The sequence below is a fragment of the Triturus cristatus genome, chromosome 4_2 (assembly GCF_964204655.1).
Source record: "Triturus cristatus chromosome 4_2, aTriCri1.1, whole genome shotgun sequence".
In the NCBI taxonomy this organism is placed as follows: domain Eukaryota; kingdom Metazoa; phylum Chordata; class Amphibia; order Caudata; family Salamandridae; genus Triturus; species Triturus cristatus.
In genome coordinates this window covers 152,354,563-152,380,868 of record NC_140586.1, presented here as the reverse complement: position 1 = coordinate 152,380,868, position 26,306 = coordinate 152,354,563, and positions in this window count along the sequence as shown.

Below are 26,306 nucleotides of genomic sequence, written 5' to 3'. Positions count from 1 at the left end.
CAAAAAAAATAATAATAATAATATATATATATATATATATAGTAATAATATTGATACTGTAGTAAAACCAAATCTCATCTCATTTTGTTAAGTATTCAATTCCTATGTCTTTCGACAAGCATGATGGTACCCATTGATATTAAACTACATAGCAGACATGTAATAATATGAGGTTTCACCATGGTAACAAATACTTGATAACATTGGGCCTGATCACGATGGCTGTCGGATGAGCGTTCCACCGCCATCGCCGTGGGCAGGTGAATGTCAGACAATGTGTCTGCGGTTCCGTCTACCCTATAACGATAAGACTGCCATGCAGGTGGTCGTAAAATGTTTTTTTCTAGTGCAGCTTGTGCTGTAGCCCAGGAAAAAGGCTGTAGCACAAGCCACATTAGAAAAAAGCATTTTGTGCCATCCATGCATTGATGGCCTGGATGTCGGGTGGCGGTCCACCGGACATCAAAATGAGGGCCTGTGTCTTTAACCATGGTGACAATCTCATTCTGTATGTGACAATGTCAAATATGATGTAGTCATACAAAGCATATGTGCTTTCTGAAAGCTCTGAAAATTATATTCAAAATTGAGGCCATAGACGCCTGCACCATAGGGACAAGGAAGCCCCGTGAGAGAATGGACATAACATGTCAAATATTTATTAATCATATAGAAGTTCTTCACATATTTTATGAGAACTCTCAAGATAGTATTCAAAATTAAAACAAATCTTACATCTGTGGGGCTGAAATTCAATGCATTTAGAGAAAGGGCAATAGGTCCAAGACCTCATGATGGCACAATGTATACACCAAAGAAGCGTTGGTAATGGTTTGTAGGCGAATTTAACCTTTTGGGACACCACAATTAATGACTTCAGGCTTAGAACTGAATGGGGTAGCACGACTGGTTTATTGTGGCTAGGTAGATGTGAAGCCATACCATTAAACATCATGCCAAAAATATCCACATCCATAACTCTGGTGAACAGGATGATGTGTACAATGTAATCAAACGCTGTTAAAAGGTGCAATAGGACAAAGGTCTCCATATTTTACCTGTCCACCAGTCTACGTAGATTATCAATGTCAAAACAGCCACCAATTTGGTACTTCTACGTGCCCAAATCCAACTTGAAAAGGGTCACAAAAGTAATGTCTTTCCATATAAAAGTGAAGTTGCCAAAAGACCAATCTTTGTAACAGTGAGGTCCAAAAACTACAAAAGAGAAATAGGTCTAAAGTTAGTCAAGTCTGCAATATCTAAAATGCTACTATCTTCCAAATTAGGGAACATTACCAAATGGTAAAGAATTGTTAACGATCACCTGAAGCTCAGTAATTATGATAGTGCTGAAGCAACAAAGCTATAAGGCAGTATAGTAGAGTCAGAAGGACAGCTGCTATTAATAGTTCCCAACAAAATTTCTTCAGAAACAGGTTAAAAATGTCTAGCCTACAAGCAGCCTTAATTTGGTTAGACTCCAGTTCCTAAACAGATTGAGAATACTATGGAAGCAATAATGTTCCTTATGTTTGCCATCTTATTTTGAAAGTATGCTGCCGTATCCTCTCATAGAGCCTCAGAGGGAGTTATGCTACATAACATTGAGACATGTGATTGAAGTTTATCTATAACCAACAAAGAACAGGGCAGGGTCCCATGGTATCAGGGAAGCAAGCGAGAATCTGGCAAAATCATTCCATCTGGTTATTAGTAGTTCAGTTTTTGTTGAACTTAGCAAAGTTTTCTCATATCCCCCAACGTACCAAAGATAGATTGTGTGCCATGAATGAGTCATTAAAGGATTTCCAGGACAACCCAAAGACCATTTTGGTCATTTTTGATACGTATAGTATCTTAACCCCATACGGCTAAGATATTGAGCCAGTGGTCTTATCTAAATATTAAACATTGGAGGGAAAGGAGGAAAGAAATTAAGCTTTTGAGATACCAAATTTCATGACTTTGACATAAGGCTTTGAGATGAATGAGGATAGCATGACTATTTGATAGTTGCCAGTTAACATGAAGCCATCCATTTAAGTGCTGTTCCAGAAATACCTACATCCATAAGTCTGGTGTACAGGATGGTGCGGTTGAGATGTATCAAAACCCACAGAAAGGTCCAACAGGGCCAAGGCTCCCACATCTCCCCTGTCCACCAACAATAATGAACCTCATGGTTGCAATCTAATTTTTGAAGAAGGCTGCCAGATCCTCACATAGAGCCTCAGAGAGAGTTATGTTACATACTTGAAGACTGATGTTCATCTACAATACAGCGGTATTCTTTCTCAGTATTTGAGGCTTCGGAAAGTCACTCATTATAATAGGCTTTCTTTGCCTCTTTAATTTGAGACCTATATACCTTATCTGTTTCAAAGTAGATGTTTCCCAGGTCGACACTGTAAGCACTTTTGCCATTTACGCTCTAGGCAATGAGTGTCAACCTTAATATATCTAGCATTGGTGTAAACCACAGGTTTCTACTATCAAACATCTTTGCTACTGTAGTCTGTAATGGTACCTCATGTTAAGGATTTATTGTAAAGATTGATTCAAAACGGACAACATAATGTTAGGATTATTAGCAGGGTTGGCTTGATATCTTGTTTGAAAATGATCACAACAGGGGTTTCACATTTATCTCCTTAGGTACTTAAAACAAGGCGGAAGAGACAAAATAAAATGATACAGTGGGATGATCTTACCATATTAGAGGATTTGGGTCCCCAACTACCAGATGACCTTTCATGTTAGTTTCCTTCAAGAATTTTGGGTATTGATTAAGAACTTCTATAGCCTCTTTAAATTGGCTAGATTAAAATCACCTAGATTGGACACATTTTTTTTGTTAAACCAAAAGATCCCAAAATCTTCAACCAATCTGGCAAAATGGACGGTAGAGTCATGTAGGGGCGATAAATCAGAAGAAAGTGGTATTCAAAGTTATGAAATTTAAAAGAGACATCCAAGCTGTCACATAGATGTGCCAACCCAAAATGTCCCGCTTTTAAACAAATCTCTAGTGACAACTTAAATGCCCTCTATTTTAATTTCCCAATCTATATGAATGATTTTAAAATGAGATTAAATAAATTCATCAAAAAGGGGTTTAGAGTGCAGGTGAAGCCACGTTTCAGTGATAAGTATACGTCAAACTGTGGTCATAGACCTATTTTCTGTGAGATATCAAAGAACATGTATTGCATCGCATACCATTGGGATTCAGAAAGTCATAAGAATTACTCGATTTAGTATGAAGAAGGCCTTCTTTAGAAAAGACATCAAGCATTATAGGGTGAAGAGTGGGCAGGGACATCTGATAGTGCACATAGTTTGATCAGCAGTATAAATGAGGCATCATTTGCTTCTTGAGGGGCAACTCTGACCATGCATCTGAAGATCAAAAGTGACATGGGTAGTACAGCATTTGGTGCGCTGTCACCATGCCCACTGTTCGCATCTCCGGCACACCTGCTTACCAGCTTGGGTTCAATAGGTTATCAACACATGAAAAAGTATCTAGACCACACGTTCACCTCCCAAGTAAAACACAGATCTCCTCCCAAGATGGAGGTCATATGATCAACAGAAAAGTGAGGCCTAAGGGACCAAAACTTAAAGGTACCTCAGAAAGTGTTTCTGACACAAAAATGACCATAAAACCAAAGCTTTATTAAAATGATAGCGATTCAATTTGCACAATCCTTGTGCAAAAGTAATGAAAAATCCAGCTGCATGTAGTAATTCACAGATATGCAAAGATTATGAAAACAGCTTGAGGTAATGTTCAAATATGTAACAAGAATAAAATATTTTTTAGAGGAGCAGAGAAGCAGCATTTTGCTAAACAAGCCTGTTATCACAAAATGCTGCCATGCACCAGCCCACTATTTCCAGAAGAGCAGAGGCTAGACTTTTAGATAGGCTCTTTCTCAAGATTTTATAATCCATATTTAGCTCTGAGGGCGGACAATAGGATTTCTAAACTGGGAGTTCTGTCTGGGGTTTAGCAGGGTTGAAATCACTACTTCTTTGGTGGTACATGATTCTGCTTTGACAATCCATATAACTCAACTAAGCTGGGCTACAATGTGCCGGTAAAAGTAGCATGAAACTTGGCAGGGTAACATTGTGAGTCTCGTATCTTCTCCTTGGTCTATTCAGAGACTGTTCCTGTTACCTCTGTCATTGTTATGAACATGTTCAGTAACTCCCTAAGCGGAGGGAGAATTTTATGTCAGGACCAGAGGCTTCGGATTATGCTTCTCTTTCTTTACTGAGTACAATTCAGCAACCAATTAAACACTTGAAAACTTTAAACTACATATCCCATGAGCCCCCAGCAGCCCAGTGTCTCGTCCAATTATAGGGCATTGTCTCTCTATATATGATCTTGCCACCATGGTCCAACCTCTTTCTTTGCTGCTGCAGCAGCTAGAGATAAGTGCATTTTGATATTTTTTTATTGATTGGCTCACAACATTTTATGCTTACAACTCTGTTGTATTAGGTGAGATCTGACAGCAGAGCAGTTTCCGCTTGGGGGGATTCCTCTGATTACCGCATCGCATTGGCCAGATGTGGAGCAAGGATTTACAGAGCAGTCTCACGCCGCTCGGAGTGAGGACTTTGTCGTCTTCCCTTTTCTGCCTTTGCGCATGCACACACACCCAATCGAGGCATTGTGATTGCCCAATCGGCTTCATGTGCTTTGCAGGAAGAGAAAGCAACTCTGTCCCCACTGAAACACCTTTGGGGCTGTATAAGCATTATCAGGGCTTTGCCCTAGGGAAAGTTGCAGGTGGTTCTCTCCATGCTTTAATTAATCTGGCTAAGACAGTTTTACTGTCTACTGATAGCTTGGCAGAGACTTTCTGGCACCTGCAGTTTGGGGCTTTTCCCTCCCTGGACTTCTTCCAATCTTCGTAAAACCTCTCACCAGCATGGCATACTATGCCAAGAAGGATGAAGCATATCAGGAATTTTCGTAAGTGCCATATGAGAGCACCAAATGGAAGAGAGGTTGGTGGAGGCACTGGATATCCACATGCAGAATTCATTTAATATTGTGCTGATTACAGCTCTCAAAGCAAACACGAGGAGATGATGGACAGAGCTCTGAAAGTTTTCAGACCCCCACCACTAGTCACAGATCTGGGTTGAATCCATCATCGTTCTTTAGCTCACTTTGCCACCCCAGTTCAGACCCAGCTATATGCAAATCAGTCTTGACCCTGTGCCTCATGGGAACAGTCCAGCCAGGTCTTCCCTGGACCGTAAACAAGCATCTCGGGACCGGTTTCGGAGTAACACCCCTCATCAGCCAGGCTAGCTTAAATCCAGTGGCAAAGTGAGCAAGGGACCCATGTCTGGCAATACCCGGCACACTTAGCGCAGGAAAGAGAAAGACAAACAAATGATGAATGGAATTAAGAACAAATCAAAACATTCACCATCCAGGCAGAGGTCTTATCACAATTTGCTGCCTTGGTCCTCTGGGGCCCACATGTATGGGAGCTTGGCTCCTTCAGGCCCTTAGGGGGTCTCTTCTGTCTTAATGCAACACACAGCAGATTTGTCATCTGTGTCCTCTCCTCACTCATCTGATTCCAAACCCTCTCTAGTGGACCCGCAACCTAAGCAAAATGGAGGCGTAAAGCTCACTACCCCAGAACCGAGGTCCCGGGCAAAGCAACAGAAATTTGTAGCTTGATCACGAGAATATCGTTCACTCATGCTCCACAGAATTGGTACCATACATGGAGGTGGGACATTATGTCAAGGACAGTTTGCACAGGGGATTCGAACTCGAAGTGCGTAACACCTTGAGATCAGAATGACCTTCTTGTCCCTCTCTCTTTGGCGAGGTTGCGGACACGCCAGAGTTAGACCTCAATATAGCAGCTTTCCTTAAAGAATTTGCAAAAGATTCCAAAAAGGGCCTTCATTAGGCATGGTGCAGAAGCCAAGATAAACTCCTGAACCTTTCCGGGGCTCTTACAAAAATTCTCGAGCTGGCTCCAGACAAAGGATGTGAATTTTCAGATAAACACAGACGCTGTTCTTGAATGGAGCCAGAGGGCATGGTGTCTTCTCGGCAGCCCTAATTGCACGATATCAACGGAACGCCGTAAGTCTTTCCTCATGCGGATTGACCCAGAACTTGAGGAATTAGCCTCTACCGAAGCAGGTACCATCACAAATGAAAAACTGTTTGGGTATAAATTTGTCAAGGACCTCAGCAAATATGTCGCCATGTTCTTGGCATTAGATAAGGCCCAAACGTCCATGAAGAAAGTGTTTAACAGTGGCCTTTGATTTGATTTGATTTAATATTTTTAAAGCGTGCGATTGCCCGTGGGCGTCTTGGCGCTGTGTCCGATGTGGAAGAAAATTTTGCCATGTGTGCTATATCTACGCATTAAAATGCCAAGTTTTTTTTGTTTTTGATAAACAACTTTATTCATTTTACAATAGAAAAGCGCCAACCGATAAGCACCATATTGCAAAGATCGAGGATTACAAGCACGAGTTCTCAACACCCAACTTGCAGACATTGTTAGAGCTGAAAAAAGTTGTTGACAGTCAAACCCCTCATATTTAGACCCCCCCCCACCTAACCATTTCCCCCAAATTCTGCGATATTTCTTGAGACACCCACGTGCTGCATGACTTTCCCCTGTGTGGCACACCAGTCCACTCCATTCCGCCAGCGCCCCACCCTTTGGGGCTCGGGCATATCCAAAGGCCGCAATATCTCTTTTAGCTACCACCATAGCTGTAATAAAGAACAATTTTTCGTTGCGCGACCCGTCCAGCCCATCAGTGATGCCCAGGAGCGTGTGTTTGGGGTTGTGTGGGACGCCCCACCCCAAGACTTCAGAGAGTTCCTCCTCGATGCACCGCCAAAATCCCACCAAGAGGGGACAAGCCCAAACCATGTGGAGGAAATCAGCAGGTTCATGCCCTCACCTGATGCAGGCTAAAAAGCCAAGTTTTTAAGGCTTTCATGAAGTGCATCAGAGAAGGGCTACCTTTTATCGTGATGGATAGAAGACTCCAATCCTTGGCAGTCCAATGCAGAAAGCTTCTCCCTCCCCACCTTGCCTGCTTGATTTGGGGATTTTACAGAGTTTTGAGTGGACTGACCTCAGTTTGCGAAGGCCGGGTGCTTCTGAGGTTGGGTGTCAGGCCATGGATTTAACCAGGCCTCAAGAGGTTACTCACAAAGGGGCAGAGGTGCTTTCTACAATTCCTCCAACTTCTATCCCACTCTCAACAGAGGCGGTTGTGCCGTGCCCACCGAGAAGGCTATCATGGAAGGTCAAACATCTCGCATGGCACTTATATTGATAGAAGTTATTACCTCGTCAGAGGTTATTTTGGGCAGAAGGATAAGGTTTTCCCTACACAAATGGGAGACAATCACCCAAGACCCTTAGGTGTTGCAGACGGTTCAGGGGTTCAGACTGGAGTTCCATTCCACTCCCCTTCAGGAGTATCAACCCACTCCTCTTGTTTGTTCCCAAGCAGAGAGCAGTTTTAAAGACAATGAGAGTCACTCGCTGCTCTTAAAGAGGGCATAGGTCAGGTCTTTGCCCTACCCCCAGGGTTTTGCCAGCACAATGTTTTTAGTATGGAAGAAGGGTGATGGTTTCCACCTGGTTCTGAAACTCCAACATTTCAATTCTTGGATAGTGTATCGCCATTTTAAAATGGAGGGCATACACTTGCTTCTAGATTTGTTACAGGAGGGTGATTGGACGGTGTATCTCGATCTCAAAGACACCTATTCAACAGTCTCTACCTTTGCCCCTCATCGAAGGTTCCACCAGTTTTTCTGGTGTCAGCATGGTATGAATTTAATGCCCTTCCATTTGATCTTTCATCAGCCCCCTGGTGTTTTACCAAGTTGCTTTGGCCAGTGGTTCAGTATCTCAGGGAGAGGGGGGTAAGATTAATCATATATCAAGATGATATTCTCGACATGGCGCAAAGACACGGTTCTTCTTCACCTCTCTTGGGCTATCCAACTCCTGCAAGATCTTGCGTTTCTCATCAGCTGAGAGAAGTCAATCTCAGTTATTTCTCAGACTCTAGAGTTCTTAGGTTTTCAAGTGGAGTTGATCAGGGCTCAGCTCCGGTTGCTGTTAGCAAAACGGATTTCCAACAAGAAAGGGTGGAGGAGAGCCCATGCCTCTCCAACTATATCATTAAGTATTTTGGCCCATCTAGTGGGTCTGTTGGTGTCATCCATTCATGCTATCTTCCCAGGTCCCCTTCATTATCGAGCACTTCAAAGACTGAAGATCCTATACCTCCAGAAGGGGTTGTCCTATTCGGAACGGACAGCGTTATTGCAGGAGGCAAGGACAGAGAAGTCCTGGTGAATTGATCACATGGATGCATGGAACGGCAAAGCCATCTTTGTGTCAGCTCCAGAAGTGATCATACAATTGGATGCAAGTCGATGGGGCTGGGGTGCTCGGTTTAGCCCAATGGAGATGGGGGCAGTAAGTTCCCGGTCGAACTTCATTTTCACTTCAACTGCCTTGAACTGTTAGCGTGAGCCTTTGCTACTTGAACCTTATTCCTCTGCAAAGTGAACTGTTACATTCTCCTCACAATAGACAATATTTCAGCAGTAGGGTACATAAACCATTGCGGAGGGACGAAATCACGTCTTATGGCAAAGATTGCCAAGGATTTCTGGCTCTACTTTCTCAAATACCAAATCTCAGTGACAGCAGAGTGTAGTCCAGGTCGATCCAATGTGATTGCAGACTGGAACTGTTGTTTCCTGCACAAGTCCAGCAATTGGAGACTTCACTTCCTTATTTTTCATGCACTGAATCTGCTTTGGGGTCCGTGCACGATAGATTTAATTGTATCTTCCAATCTTTTACAGTTGGAGACCGGATTACCTTGGGGCGAATTCCAATGTTTTTCTCCAATCTTGGGCGACCAGGCTCCCCTGTGTGTTTCCCCCCTTCTCTATAACCCAGAGAGTACTCTCTCATGTCCGACGGCAAACAGCAGAAATGGTCCCAGTCTTTGTTTCCGATAGCGTGTGTCTCGCCAGTTCAGATTCAATCCTTTCCGGATCTTCTCCCTGATTCAACGGTTCTTCCTCATCCACTCGTAGTTCAGGGCCGCTTGTCCCTCATAGCTTGGAGACTCTCCTGTGACGGTGTTTGAGCAAACATGATGTTCTTCTTGTCACAGTCTTGGGCTCCCACTGCTCAAAAACAATATGAAGTGGCCTGGCATTGATGGGTTAGTTGGTGTAGTGAATGAAGTATTGATTCTTTGGGGGTGGGAATTCATGTGATCGTGATTTTTTTATTGGACCTCACTAGTCAGGGTTTGACATATATGACCATTAATAGCTTTCGCAAGACATCCACATCTGGATGGCAAGCCAGTGGGTAAACATCCTTTAGTTTGCAAACTCCTTAGGGGTATTAGGATGGGTCGTACCCCTCAACCAAAGTATGCAATGTTATGGGATGTTGATGTAGTTATGCGTTTTTTTAGGGCTTGGCCTGCAATCGAGGATCTCTCTCACACACAGTTGTCAGGAAAATTGACATTCTTCCTTGTCTGATATCATGTGGGCGTGTTTCTGATGTGAAAGCATTGAATATAGCAGGCAGAGTATTTACTTCATCTCGACTGTTATTCTCCATTTTGAGGTGTTACAAAACTGCATCGTGCTATGTTAGCTATCCCGTTTTGACCTATAATCAGAAGTTATGTGTGGTTAAAATGTCTTAAGGCTTATGAAGAGCGTACACAGGAAATTTTGAAGAGATTCCATGGGCCAATTGCTCATTTCTCTGCAGAGACCCTTCTGCCTGCTTTTTTCGGCAACTTTGCCCCGCTTTGTTAAATGGTTGTTGGGCGAAGCTAGAATTGACATATCCCATTTTGGGGCACATTCTGTCCGTGGGGCCATGGCCTCTAAGGATTTTTCTGTTGGCTCTCATTTGGAGGTCATTATGGGCGCGTCAGATAAAATTTCAGGAAGATTGGTCAACGACACCAAAGTTATAGGCAAGCCAAAAAATACTTTTCCTATGGAAACTAGGTCCTTACTATAACTACCTACTGGCGACCGCCAGTATGTAATATATACATATGTTATTTTATAAATCAAAAAAATATATGGATTATTGCTTCAGATATTAAAATTATATTAAATATTTTTTTTAATACACTAACCTTTACAACTGTTTCACAATTGTATTACAGATCTATAAAATAATTGTTATAAAGAAAAAAAATCTAACTAAACTTTTTTATTATACTAATATACTCATTCAAATTCTATAATAAAACCCTTCATTTTTGGGGTATTCAAATTACACTTCATAGTCCTGTCCCACAAACATTGTTGAAAATGTATAAATGAATAGAGGGGGGGGTGTTGGGGGATTTACTAATCCAACTCCAATCAAACAAGCATTCAGTAATAACAAAAGGTTTTGCAGACAGCGCATGTGCTGTAGGCTCGACCTAAAAATACATATATTTGAGAGGGCGTTAGACTTACTATTCTAAATCCCATCCAACAAACACTGGGGAAAGTGTATACATTTGTGGAGGTCAAATATAATATTCTAACTTCAGTCCTTACAATCAAAGAGGAAAAATGCTTATTTTGGACGGGAGGGGGGTATAAATTACTATACTAAGTCTAGTCAATGTAATATTTAGAATAAGTGCATATTCTGGGGGGACTAGTCCATGTAAGTACCAATCTAACTCCAACCAAATATTTTCCAAAATAATAATAATAATAGCAGTAACAATAATAACAATGAACATTTGACTGTAATTAAAATACCAACTATAAAATATAGCCATACACCTGTGTGTAAGAAAAACAATTGTTTTATAGAATTATCATATTTAAATTAAACTAATCCTAAAGGCTGCACCACAGTTTTATAATTTAGAATCGTTATTTAAATTATGTATAATAATATACCAAAACCACATCAATAGCACCTTAAACCACCAATATTTATTTATGTTTATATTTAATAAGTAGTTAAATGAATCACCCAAATTCTAAAATACTACCCTAACAATCCTCCATTACAATCCACAAACCTTTTTTTAAATAAAAATTACATAAAGGGCTCCAGGTTTAATGGTTTTTATTTTTTTAACATTTCTATCTGTATTTATCCATATTGAGTTTTGGGCCATTTTATTGGCATTTATCCAAATAAATGTAATGTTTTGTGAATAGAGTTGTAAGATGGTACATTTCCACATTTATTTAGCTGATAAAGATGCCCTCATTCTTTGATGCCTGTCACATTTTAGCAAAGTAAGCAGCCAAATATAACAAAATACTACACCTACAGGTAAACATTATCATTATATACAAATACATGTTAACATATGCCTGTATTTAAGGGAATCGAATCCTGTTTGTAAATCCCCATGTTGTCTATCTGCTTAGCAGTTGGTCTGGAATTCATGAAGGTCAACAAGGAGAGTCCCTTACAAGAAGCAAAATGTTATGTATTTTTCCTTTTTTAAGACATTAAATTATTAGTAAAACAATGGGCCCGATTATGAGTTCCACAGTCCATGAGACCAGCAAACCTGTGGTGGAGGTCCACGCACCACTGCACAGGTGGTCCGACTGCCGAATTCTGAGTGCGATGGTGGGACTGCCACAGGACCGCCACAACTGCTGGGGATCATGGATCCCTCGGTGGTGGCGCAGCAGCTTGAGCCGGCAATATGCTGCTGGTGCCGATGCGGCACCACCAATCACTGCCCTTCTATTGCTCTCCTTTGAGCCTTAGAAAGGCACCGCTGTGGGAATGCCGTCGCATGATGGCCTGCACAGGATTCACTCGTAATCCAGCAGGTGGTCTGACTACGGTTTTGGTGGTCTCGCAGCGGGTGGCTGGCATGGCGGCCCGCAGCAAGACAACCAAACTCATAATCAGGCCCTGTATCCCGCAATATTTTAGCATTCTATGTGCGAGATGTACAAACATTAGGACTACTGATACCTTAATTGCAATTATGTCCGAATCGCAATTAGGAAATGGGTATTCTTAATGTATAAATTTGGTTGCCCAAATAGCGATTCCTAGTAGGTCGTAAATCAACCTACCACATGAATATGAATTAGGTATGTCGCAATAATGACCCATTAGGTATTGCAGCCATCACAGGGATGGTGGCCTGCTGAGGTCACAAGACCACCATGTCTGTGATTGCTTTTTAATAAAGCAATCTGTTTTTTAAAAATGCAGCACATTTTCCTTGACTCCTTGCATGCGTCGGACGGCCAGGAGCCGTCCGTCCCTATAGTGCTCGTGTGCGTCATGCGGCTCCCAGCCATCCACGCACATGGCACTGAAAATCCATCTAGTGTGGGCACCAGAGGGATTTCCTTTCCTCCCAAACAGCATCGGGAGCTGGGGAAGAGCTTCCCTAGCTCCCAAGCCTGTTAAGATTTTTTCACTGATATGATGATCAGCGCGCATGTCGTGCTGACGTAATTTCATTGAAACCAAAACTGAAATGAGCCGTTACGAATACGAAGAGGCCTTTTGAATTATAAATGCGTCATTGACTTGATTACTGCTCGTCGCTAACTGACGTTTTTTGTTTCTGTTCTTGGTCTATAATCAGGTCTGTGGACCGGTATTGGATGTTATTTGATACGTACCGACTATTTGGATTGTCGGAATCAGTACCATGTTTGGATCTAATATTTGATGAACCTTTTGCCCTGACAAAGTTCCATAGGAACGAAACGCTTTGGCTGTGGTTGAATTTTAAAGATTGAAAAAGAATAAAGGATAATTTTGGATAAATTGGAAGCGTTTTTTTTTACTTCACCCTCTGGTGCACCGTCCCTTTCTTTAAAGAGGCACCAGAGATTATACTTTTTTTTTATAGGTAGGGGTGGGGGCTGCCTAGAATGGGCATGCCAATGCCCCCACCCCCCAAAACAATTAGCCACAGTCTTTCTTCCTCTCCTGGGAGGCAGATGGGGGCAATAGCCCCTGATCTGCCCCGGGGTAGCAGAAAGCCCACTAGACACCAAGGATTATGTAGTTTTTTTATACATGGAGCTGCCCATAATGGGCATGCCAATGCCCTTACCCCACCCCTCAAAGAAATTAACACAGGCTTTCTACCCCCCCGCCCGAGGCAGATGGGTCAATAGTCTCTTATCGACCCCCCACTAGGCACCAAGGGTTATGTTTTTTATTATACCTGGGGTAGAGGCTTCCCAGAATGGGCATGTCAATGCCCCCACCCCAAAAAAGTACTTTTGCCCCACCTGGGAGGCAGATCGGGGCAATAACCTCTCATCTGCCCACTCTGGAGGGCAGAAAGCCCACTAGGCACCAGGGATATGTTTATGGGCATGTCAGGGAGAAGCCCCATAGGCAAAGGTCTCTCCCCTTTCTTTAGGCACACATTTTGGCTGTTTCAGTGATATTATTAGTCTCATCTGCCCCCAAGCGGGAGCAGAAAACCACTAGAAACCAGGGAAAGTTTATGTGTGTATGAACTGGAGTTTGGCTGACATTCTACGTGTCCTGACCTTTGCTTGGCATTTTGCTGATGGTGTGTGTGGACTTGCACTTGGCTAATGGTTGTGTGGACTCACGCTTGATGATGGTGTGTGTGGATTGAAATTGCCTGGTGGTGTACGTGGTGTGGCGCTAGGCTGGCGGTGTACGTGGACTTGCACTTGGCTGACAGTCCAAGGATGGCGCATGGCTGGTAGAGTGTTTGGGTTGCTCTTGGCTGGCGGTGTGCATGGATGCTGCTTGACTGACTGTGTGCATGGATGGCGCTTGGCTTGCAGTGTGCGTGGATGGCACTTGGCTGGTTGTGTGCGTGGATGGTGGTGTGCGTGGACTGACTCTTGGATGGCGGTGTAGCTTGCAGAATCCCCTGCAAACCGCAAATTTACTTACAAAGTCCTATTTTCCTCACATTTCTGTGTACAGTATGTTTTGGGCTAGTTCCTGTCGCGGGCACTAGGCACTAGGCCTATCCACACAAGTGAGGTACCAAAAACGCAGGCATCTTCTTTGCACAACCAAGTCTTTTTGTGTATGTTTTGTGGCGTTTCTTATAACGGGCACTAGCCCTACCCACACAAGGGAGTTAACATTTGTATTGGGAGACTCGGGGGAATGCTCGGTGGGTAGAAGTTTGTGGGTTCCTGCAGATTCCAGAACTTTACATAACAGAAAATTGAGGAAAATAGTGGTTGTTTTTTTAACAAAGTTAGAGGTTTGCAAGGGATTCTGCTTGACACAACCTGATGAGAGCCACACAAGTCACCCCGTCCTGGAATATCCCTGCGTGTCTAGTTATTTTTTTTTTACAGGTTTATAGGGTTCCCTAGGTGCCGGATTAGTTGGGTCCAAAATACACGGCTATGCACATTGTAAAAAAGGGTCAGTTTTCAATTGAAAAATGTGATGTGCCCATGTTGCGTTTTAGGCGGTTTCATGTTGTGGGCACTGGGCCTACCCACACAAATGAGGTAAAAATGTTATTGTGAGACTTAGGTAATGCTGGGTGGGTGGAAGTTTGTGGCTTCCCACATATTCCAGAATTTTTCATCACAGAAATGTAAGGTAAATGTGTTTTTTTTTACATTGTTTGAGGTTTTCAAGGTATTGTGGGTAATAGAACCTGATCAGAGCCACACAAGTCACCCCCTCATGGATTCCTCTGTGTGTCAATTTTTCAAAAATATACCGGGTTGCTAGGCTTCCCCAGGTGCCGGCTGAAGTAGGGTCCAAAATCCACAGCTACGCACATTGCGAAAAAAGGGTTCCTTATTACTGGACAAATGTGATGTGCCCACGTTTCGTTTTGGGCTGTTTCGTGTTGCGGGCACTAGGCCTCCGCACACAAGTGAGGTACCATTTTTATCAGGAGGATTGGGGAAATGCTGGGTGCATGGATGTTTGTGGTTCCCCACAGATTCCAGAACTTTCCATCACAGAAAAGTGAGGAAAATGTGTTTTTTTGACAAAGTTTGAGGTTTGCAAGGGATTCTGGGTAACAGAACCTGGTGAGAGCCACACAAGTCACCCCGTCTTGGATTCCCCTGGGGATCTAGTTTTAAAAAATGTACAGGTTTGCTAGGTTTCCCTAGGTGCCAGCTGAGTGAAGGTCCGAAAACCTCAGCTAGTCCCATTGAGAAAAAAAAGGGAGAGTTTTCACTGTAAAAATGTGATGGGTCCACGTTGCGTTTTGGGACGTTTCCTGTTCCGGGCACTGTTAGTTTCTATAAGAAAACCTTAAAGAATCTATACAAACGCCCCTTTGCTGAATTCAGACTTTTGCCTACTTTTCGGAAATGAATAGCTTTCCGGGATCCATTATTGCTTTTACACCCATTTTTACCACAAACTGAAAGGAGGTTGAAAGTGCAAAAAAACTAGGAAAATTGGCTATGTCCCAGTAAAATGCCAAAACTGTGTATAAAATGTTGGTTTTCTGACAAATGTTTGCCTGTTCCTGCAAGCTGGGAAGATAGTGATTTTAGCACCGCAAACCCATTGTTGATGTCATTTGCAGCTTTCTTGTGCTGCATTTTTTAAACTCTGTCCCTCCTGTGTGTGCTCCACTGTGTCTTGTATTCTTAGGATTGCCCACTCTATCCAAACCTCTATGGGAACATTCATTCCACAGTGACAGGGGAGCCACAACAGCAGCATTGTAATGAAGCTCTAATAAGCAACATGTCACCCAATTTCTGCCAGCTTAGTGAGAAGACTGCACTCTCCAGCTGCATGTGGGCATTAGAACCTGCTGGTTCCTAAAACCAATGTATTAGCTTTTACTATAGTTCTGCTTGTTATCCAGGTGCAATTTCCACGACATGGTTCACTAGGTCACCTTCATAGTAGGTAGCACTCCTTCAGAACAATAGCTGACAGTGCTGAGAGACTCAGTATGCCTCTGACTTCTCAGCTTCCAAGGTAGCAAGAAGGCAAGCAACAGCACAGGTTTCCAGGGTGGTGTCTCGCTACTTCCCTGTGCCTCTGACCCCATCACTCACCATCGTGCAGAACAGGTCGCGACGTGAAAATGTACCCATGCAATTTATAACATGAAGCCTTCCTATGTTGTCTCACAGCTCCAGCAAAAGCTCAGAACTTCTTCTTTCTCAACCTCTCTGTCTCTGTTCGAGCTGACCGCCCAATCCCAAAGCAGTGTCTCTCATGACAAGGCCCTGCAGCTGCTCAAGTGCTAAAGGAGCACCTCTACCAGGTTCTGCCATCCCAGATTTGCGCCTCTGCCACTTCCTTTCAAGCTGAGCTGGCATTGCCTCACCCATTGGCCTCTCAGACCTCAACTCTAATATTGGCTTCCGTCCGTACTCTCTCTCTAAGCAATTCACACATCCACTCTCATCCTGAAGTACTCAGAGCGCCTACCTCTACTGCACTTGCTCTCCGGACTAAGCACGTCCACCAGCCAAAGATGTTTTCTGCATCAGTGTGAGTCCTCACTCTCCCTTAGTCACAGGCACACTTTGTGGATCCACTTGGTTGGGCTTGAGTAGCAAGAAGTATTACTTGTGTAAAGGTGAATATCTCCACCATAATGGTTGTATAAAATCCAGATTAGCTGATAACGAAAACGTCCTTGCAGAATAACCTTGTGTTAAACCACAGGCTTTGTACCAAGAATCAGTTTCATATTTGATTGTTGCCCCGCAAGGTTCTTATTTAGCACGAGAGACAGGGGAAGGTTACTTCTTTCACAGCCCATGATGATACAGTCAAGCGCCCTGGAGCTGCACCATCCATTGTTCTGGGTCCTCTAACTTTCTTTGATGTCCTGTTGTCTGATCATGCCTGAACCCACCTTCTAGTGCTGCCATGCTGGCATGCATCTTTATGTTCCTGCTATAAGGGTTTCTGGACAGTAGCAATTACAGACTTCTGTTTACCCTGTATCATCTGACTTAGTACATTAAGTTTTGGAAGTTTTTGTACAGATAACAGTCAATATGCCAGCAATTGAAAATAGAGATATTCCTAGCTTCAGTGAAGAAAACATCTTAGATTATATTAAAGACATGAGATGGTAGAATGTATGAAATCTCTGTATTACTGCTCTGGCAGCAGCAATGGAGAGATGATGAGAGGAGTACATTATAATGTCATTATATGTATGTAACTAGTAGCCATGCCAGTAATCTCCTCTCTTACTGATGCTATTGTGAACAGATAAGCCCTCTGTTTGCGCTCTCCTTGTCCTGCTTTACTTCAGCCTTTCATTTCTACCTTCACTATCTGCTTTCAATGTATGCTTTCTATGTGCTAGCTTCCTTGTCAATGTAATCTTTTTTTGCCATTTAATCTTATCTCATGCATTTTCAAGCCGCCTCTGTCCCTCACATCCCTGCAGCTACTGCTGATTCTCTTGCCTCTGCCCGCCCTTTTCAACCAGACACACTGTTGCAAATTCTTTCCTATTTGAGACATTCACATTTATAATTGGATATTTATCTTCCCCATACGCTTCCTTTAGCTAACAGTCTCCCCATTTACTTTGTCTAAATAACTGCCTTGCCTTTTCAATCCATGACCTCCAAATGACTTTATTCTGTTTCTACCGCGCTCTCCATGCACCCCTTCAGGTCTTCTAAGCCCGCCCTGATATGCTTGTGACCGCCCTCCCTCTTGCGGCCATCCCCATGCACCATCCCGCTTTGCTTTAGTAACCTCAATGGGAGAGCCACCATTGGTGCATAACGGAGACTGTTTATTTACATCATATAACACATAGACCCTAAACATCACAAATTTATGGTCATACACACTCTCCATGGGTTGTTCAATACACCTTCTACACATCTGTTATTGCTACTGAATCAGTTCCTGTTTGTTAGTTTGTATTACTTATGGACAGCATTTTCGGCACAGCCTTTTTCACGATGGCCCCCTTCTGCAGGTGTCTAGCATTTGCGGCCTCTAGGCTTCCCTTGCTGCCGATATCTGTATGGACGGCTGTTAGGCCCCGCCTGCAAGTGCTGTGTCCACTGGAGCTGACCTCTGCTGGCCTGTCGTCTGCTCCCTGTGCGCCTGCGGTGAGGCATCCCAAGGACCCAGTTTGAGCACCTCTTTTCCTTGGCTATTGTGCTTTCAAGGTGTCTTATATAATGTCTCCGCCCCTTGCCCCTGCTGTGAGTCATTCCAAGGACATAGTTTTGAATACCTGGTCTGTAGGCCCCTCCGTGAGTCATCCCAAGGACCCAGCATGTGCTTTCTAGCCCGAGCCACTTTGCAGCTGCAACGCCTGCCTTTTGGTGTGGGTGGGTCAAATTGGTGTGGTCAATCAATGGCGATGGGCCAGTACCCCTGACTTTTTCCCTCTGACCGCCACGCCCCTCTCCGCCTTACTGGTCGCTTCAAATCATGTGGCCAATCACCTGCGTGCATTTTCGCACGCTTTGTGGCCTCGTGCTCCCAGGTGTCCCACCCTCGGTAAGGGTTATCTTGTGGGCTCCTAATTCGTTTGGCTATGCCTCCCCAGGCCTGCGAGAGGTGCAAGCTACCACTCTCCCTCTTAAGGCCATTCCCATGCATCCTCCCTCCTTGCTTTAGTAACCACAACAGGAGAGCCACCATTGATGCATAACGGCCGCAGTTTATTTACAGCATATAACACATGGATCATAAACATCACAAATTAATGGTCATAAGCACTCTCCATTAGTTGTTAGGTATACCTTCTAGACAACTGTTATTGCTACTGAATCAGTTTCTGTTTGTTGGTTTGCATTACTTTGGGACAGCACGTCCAGAACAGCCATTTTTGCAACGGCCCCCTTCTGCAAGTGTCTAGAATTTGCGGCCTCTAGGCTTCCCTTGCTACAGATATCGGTATGGGCGGTCGTTAGGCCCAGCCCATGCTGCAAATGCCCTGTCTGCCTGAAGCTGAAACCGGCTGGCCAATACCCTGCTCCCTGTGCTCCTGCCGTGAGGCATCCCAAAGACAGTTTGAGGAGCTCTTTTCCTTGGCTATTGTGCTTTCAAGGCGTCTTTTTATGTGCTGTCTTGCCACTCTGCCGGTGGATCCCCAACCAGTGGCAGCTCTCCCCTTTCAGCCTTCTTCTAAGAAAAACCTAGTTGTTCCAGTGACCTCACTATATTAAGAAGGAACATGTCCATTTCAACCCCCATCAAGTTTACTCTGTCCATTTTGTAGTAACCAAGTGTCCTAAGATGGATCAATATGTGTCTGATGAAGCCGCACCCATTTGCCCTGCAAACATTTGCCATGGATATGTTTTGTTTACACCTGGACCTTTCACCTGCACCATGGTCGAGCGCCTCTCCTCCATTCATACTTTAGTATAATTCGTGACCATATGAGGTCCGCTGGGCGAATTACCCTTGCTATTGCTGTGAGCTCAGCTATCATAGCTCCAAGTAAATTATTTCTCCCTATGCATGCCAAAGCGTTCCTGCCTAGGTGCACCAATACTGCATCCGGCCATTTGTCCCACCTCAACGCATCCTGGACGGCTGGTAGTAATTGAGCCCATCACATGCCTGGTCTTCCAAGCAAGGTTACTGCTGTGTTCCGCAACCAGATCCCCTTGTAATCTCTCTGCGCCGATGCACAGTGCTGCGCCCTCGTAACATAGGAGTGGCCCAGGATCCACACTCTGCACCTATTTACAGGATCCCCTGTTGCAAAACAAACACAGCTTAAATGCCTGTGGGCCAGATGCAACCTTTGAAGGTGCTTGATGCCCAGCAGCTTATCTGCATTATGCTCTCAGTGCTCATCCCGTCTGCTGCCGTCTTTGTGGCTTCACCTATGCGAAAAGAGTGTGAGCCAAACTCTCTCAGGGGCAGTCCAGCCTTGGCTAATGCCATCCAGAGAACTGCAGTTAATTGGAAGCGACTTAGGCACAAGCCATCCTCGTGGACAAAGAGTTCTGCCTTCTATAGGCTTGCATTAGACAGACTGGGCAGTGTCAGTCAGTGGCAAAGGTCCAGCACTTCTGACTTTTGGCCTCCTGACTGCAACGCCCCTCTTCGCTTTACTGGTCGCTTCAAATCAAGCGGCCAATCGCCTGCGCACATTTTAGCTGGCTTTATGGCTTCACACTCCCGGGTGACCCACCGTCGGTAGGGGTTATCTTGTGGGCCCCTAATTGGTCCGGCTATGCCTCCCCAGCCCATGACCGTTTTTTTGGTTAGCAGAGTCTGCTTCTGACCTCTTTTGTCTACCAGACTCAGAGTGGTGTGCGTGACATCACGTCCATCATGCCTTGGCGGCTCTCCTCATCACTGTTTGTAACCATGGTAATTTATCTCTCTCAACAGTAACATTGTAGCGCTGAATACCATTGCTAGCCCAGCTCCTCCTATAAACCCTGATTTCATCCTTCGCTAGCAGATATGCCTTTTAGCAGTTACCTTATAGTGGACATCTTGCCCTCACCACCACTACTCTACACATAAACTGCACAATTGCCCCTTGCTCTCTGTAACTCTGCTTGATCCCGACCACCTTTTCACAAGAAAACTCCCTTATTTATCGAAAAGGTATGATAACCGGGCTTTGGCATCCCACTTTTAAGGAATACTACCCTGTCCCATCATAAAGTGCTTAGCATACAAGGAGATATTCCAGGACTTCTACCAGCCTCAGCTCACTGGCAGGCAGTCCTTATAGAGACCTGAGGTAAAATGAAGCTGCGTATTCCCCTTTATTGATTGTGTTTTCCTTCTGGGACGGTTATGCCTCAAGTACACCCAATATCCAGAAAATTGGCTTTCCCAATCTAGTGATAATTTCTCCTGGGAGACTGGGTCCTAAGATTGATTACTCCGCCAGTCTATAATAGGTGCCCAGATCTGTTTCCCCTTTATGTTAGCCTTTCTGCCTCTTCTTAAGTATAGAGCCATTTCCATATTTTATATGCTAGCCATTGATGGAATGTCATGGGGATGTTATCAAGCAAGGCCGAGGCAAAACATAAATGGACCACCGCCATGGCAATAAATGGAAACCGGGATCCACTTCAGTGTGCACCCTTAACAGGATGAGCTGAGGAGTTAGGGTGATATTAATTTTTAAACTGGAATCAAAAAACTTAGGGGCGATTACTAACATATGGATCATATCAGCCTGAGATGTTGACACTGTGGACAGGTGATACCAGCCACTCATTTTCCCTGGCGTATAATAACGATCGTAAATCGTTTTGAAGTGTTGAGCTTGTAAATTAGCCGAGAGTAATGTGGCTTGTGCTAGCTCAAGCGAGTCTATGAAAGAGCTATGTGAAGACCCAACTAGGTCTGCCACTTCTCAGCTTGCCTTTCCAGATCATCTTGTGTATTTAAGTATTTCTAGAATTGGCAGATAACCAGCCGATCCAGCAATTCTACTTTCTCAAATCCCTGTTGGCCTCCACTCTTCCTGGTTGAAAAATCCTGAATTTGGAGATAGTTGAAAAGTCTTTCTGAGAAATCTGAAGTTAGAGCGTAGCTCTTCAAAAGTGATTATTAGATCGGGATGATAAAGTCGACCAGTCTCTTTAGCGCTTGGTCCTCCCAGCCCATCAAAGGGGAACCCCTAAAAATATGAGGGAGTAATGGATTTCTGTGCAGCCTGTTGAACCCTACTTCCTTGAACTAGCTGGGTTCTGTCTACTGCAGAAAACAGCCACAAGCTTCTGTTCCCAGCAATAATTCAAAGATAGGAGTAATTCCGTCCTCCCAGCCATCCGCCACTTGCTCTCTGAATAATGAGCACATATATTGGCAGGTTGCGGCCCAATATTAGAGTCTGAAGTCTGGTACAGCCCATCCCCCTCTACCTCTAGGGAGAGTTACATATGAAAGAGCCCTTCTGATTTTCGAGTACGCCCAAATAAAACGTGCGATCATATCATTTATGACCTTGAACCAGTGATTATTGAATTCAAAAGGAATGGCCCAGAACAGGAAACATCTTTTACAACGCATGTCATTACCCTGCATTTTTTACCCCGCAAAAACTTTTACAACGCAGGGCTTTACACCGCAAACCATTACAACGCATTCCCCATTATAACACCCCGGTGTAGCCAGAATAGTAAATTGCGCTGTAATGGACAATGCGTTGTAATGGATTGCGTTGTAAAGCCCTGCGTTGTAAAAACTTTTGCGCAATAAAAAACGCGGGGTAATGGCATGCGATGTAAATGCGTGCAGAGTAAAGTGTCCTATTCCCTAGAACAGATAAAGCGCTTTTGTCAGGAGGATCATCTTGATGATGTTACTGCATCCGACTATAGTAAGATGTTGCTTATCTATTCTTTGTAAGTCTCTACTTGTTTTCCCAATGACAGGAGCTGGGTTAGTTTCGACCAATAGATCCAGCTCTGCCACCATAGTATCCCCTAGATACACAGACTTCTCAACTACTCTTTCATCCTCGTACTGAGCAAACCTGTTAAGAACTACTTGGGTTTTACTTTGATTTAGCAAGGACCTAGAGAAACTCCTTCAGGTCTGGGCCTCCTTTTCAATTTCAGTTACAGCGATCCTGGGGCTGGGTGTAAATATGGTCATGTCATCCGCAATAGCAAGAATTTTAGTATCCCAGCCCTGGCCATGCATGGGTACTATTGATGGGTTCAAGTCTAATTGCCATATTGGGGATTAATATATAACACAAAAAGCACGAGAGACCACAGACACCCCTGCCTGGTGCCTCTTTGTATTTGAATTTCCCTGACTGAGTGCCCATCAGTTGAAGTCTGTCAATAGGTCTATAATATACTGATCTTATTGCTTTAATGTATGTGGATCCTATTCCAAATTAACCAATGACTGTCCATAGGTATTTCCGGGAAACCCTATCAAACTCCTTCTGCGTCTAATAATATCAAGGCCATAGGATTCTCTGATACAGTCGAGGCATCAAAGAGAGTGATGACGTGGCGGGGCTGGTCCATGGTTCCCTTCCCAGGTTTAAAACCCATGTTGTCTTGGAGAGACAATCTTTCCTATAATTAGACTTAGACGTATAGCGAGCACCTTCGAATACATTTTCATGCTGCTATCCACAAGAGTTATTGGCCTGTATGACCCTGGCTCTTGCAGTGGTTCGTCTTTTTTCAGGGAAACAACCATATTAGCCTAGACTACAAGTCTGGCGCTACCTGCCCCTTTTGGATTTGCAGAAACGTAAACATCAGATGCTGCCCTAACTTCAAAGAGAAGTCTTTGTAAAACTCTAGTGGGATCTTATCCACTCCTACTGATTTCCCGGAGGGCAATGCTTTAATGGCGGTTTGCACTTCTTCCCAAGAGAAAGGGGCATCTAATAAGTCTCGAGCAGATGTACAATGCATTTTAACGGACGCAAATGGCCCATCGGCCTAATCCTATTTTGTGAGTCAGTGACCTATTACCGACTCGCAAAATAGGGTTTGTGAGTCGCTATTACGAAGGGCGTCTCTTCCTAATAGAGAGTCACACTGATATGTAGGAATGTTTTGCGACTGGGAATATGGTCACAAAACATTTGCAGATTACCACAAAACTTTGAATTGGTGTTAAACCATTCGCAAACGGAATGGGTCCCCAAGGGACCCTTTCCCCTTTGTGAATGTGGGTGTCAATATTATTTCAGGGCAGGTAGTGGTCCCATGGACCAATGCCCACTCTAAAAAAATGAAAAGAAAACGAAAACTTTTCATTTTTGTTTTTTGAAATGCATCCCGTTTTCCTTTAAGAAAATGGGATGCATTTGAAAAAAAAGAAAGCTGCTTTATTTAAAAGGCATCACTGTGAGTGCCGGCCATTCCTAATGGGTTGCAAGTTGCGACCTACCTCATGAATATTAATGAGGTAGGTCCCTTGCAACCCACTTGGGAATCGCAAACAGTGTCTGAGACACTCTTGTACATGAGGTTTTGCAACTTGCATATTGCGAGTCGCTAAAAAAATCGCAGTTTGCGAGTTGCCATTCCTGATGATCGTACATGTGGCCCCTAATCTTTCGAAAGGGACTGACTCTACGAAGTGTAATATATTCCTTTCTGCATTATCCTCTTCTCTTTCTTCTCTAAAGAGCCTCTCACAGTACTCCTGAAACACTTCTCGGATTCCCTCAGGATCGGAGACCAAAACTCCAAAAGAGTCCTTTACCCCCGTTATCTCAGACTGCGTGTTTTTTGTCTCGTCCGAACGGCAGAAGATGTCCCACCCATTCGCTATACTCATAACACTCCCTATTCCAAGTTGCATATTTTTCAGCAACTTTCTTTCCCGAGATATCACTGATCGCAGCTTTGGCCAGTGCTACCTTACATTAAGCCCCATCAATGTTTTGTTCTTCAGAAGCCGCTGAAATTAATTGAAGCTCAGCCTCTTCCAGGGTCCTATAAAGCTCTTTTATATGCAGCTTCTCTTTCGTTTGATGATTTAAGCCGAAGCTAAGAGTCTCCCCTGCACTTCAGCCTTAAGAACGTCCAATACTGCTCTAACTGACGCACTCCCTCTATTATACTCCATAAACTCAGAAATCCAGCTATTCATATGTCGGACATATTCTTCGTCCATGAGTAGAGCTCACTCAAAGGCCTGATTCCGCACATTCGACCACAAGCCAGTCCCGGCTTTCTCTAATACCAATGGGTTGTGATCAGACATGATCCTGGGAAATGTTTTGACTTTAGAGCCATTTACCAGGCTATGAGAAATAAAATAATTATCTAAGCGAGCATGGGTTCGACGAGGAGCTGAGTAATAGGTAAACCCAGGATCTGTTGCTTTTATCTTAAACCAAGCACCCGTCAGCCCATGATTAGCTCCTAAGTAGACCAGAGATCTAACAACGTTTGGCTTCCGACCTAAGTACGACTTTAATCCTTCCTCTATCCCCCCCACCTTATATTGATGTTAAAATCCCCACATATTACATTCGGAGTTGGCCAGAGTGCAAGTCAGTATCCAGCCAGTCATAGATCGCAGAATCATCGATGACTGACCCATAGACCAAGACCAGGGTGAAGAGACCAATTATATGATGGCACTCAGTGATCACCCATCTTTCAAACTGGTGTGCTAGTGTAGGATTAAACCTACAAGTTTTTCTGCGCGCCATGATCGCCACCCCCGGGTCGTTACCCCATGAGTTGTGCACCCTATCAGTTTAAGGCAAGAGATTCCAGTAGGTGCTTTTTGACACCTTCTATGTGGGTCTTGTGTAGGCAGAATTAAGGAGCGCTAACCTGCTGTCTGCACACAATCGGAGGGATATTCATCGTCACACCAGCTCATGTATTCCAGAGACCACTGGATCATAATTATCTCTCATTATTAGCTGAACATCCCTGGTAATTTTTTGTCCAAGTATTTAACAGAGTCTTTACTACACTCCAATTGTAAATCTAGGGTGGGGTTGATAGTATTTTGTGTCATAGAGAAAACGTCTGACTTACTCCAATTAATTCAGAGACTAGGTATCCTCTCAAAGCTAAGAAATTCCCCAATCACACAGGCAATATTGACGGTCGGATCTCTTATCTATAATAATAAATTGCCGGCATATAAGGAAACCAATTAATTTCAACCCTCAATCCAAAGGCCCTTATTAGCATGTTTTTTTTTTGAGGGCACACACCAAGGGGTCCACAGCAATTGCAAACAGTAGTGGATACCCTTTCTTACCTCCAGATACACCAAGACTTTTCTGGTAACTCTTTCCTTGGCTCGAGGTGCTGAATATAGCAATGTTATGCATCCCACTATGTCCCCTCCCAGACCCAGCCAACATAAAGTTGCAAACACACATGGGCACTCCAGTGAGTCAAATGCCTTTTCTGTATTCCTCAATAGAACTTTAGCTGAGAGTCTGAGGTCAATCTGGTGGATAAGTGGAAAGAACTTTTATAGAATGTGTGATATTGAGTGGCCAGGGACGAATCCAGACTGATCTGGAAAGACCAGACCAGTCTCATGGGGCAATTTCATGGCTATAATTTTTACAAGTATTTATGTATACACGTTCATCAGCTACAGTGGTCTGTGTGATAAACAGAAAGTTTAAGAATACCATTTTAATTGCCTCTCTCAGGGTGGGAAATACATTTCCCTCTGCATATTCAACAGATGAGGAGCAAGAATATCAACATATTCCTTGTAGAATTCGTGCATGTAAGAGCAGTGGGGCCCGGTGGGGAGGGGGGGTGGCGGCGGTGGTGGGGGGGGGGGGACTTCGACATGTGACCACAAGGGAAAATTAATTATTTA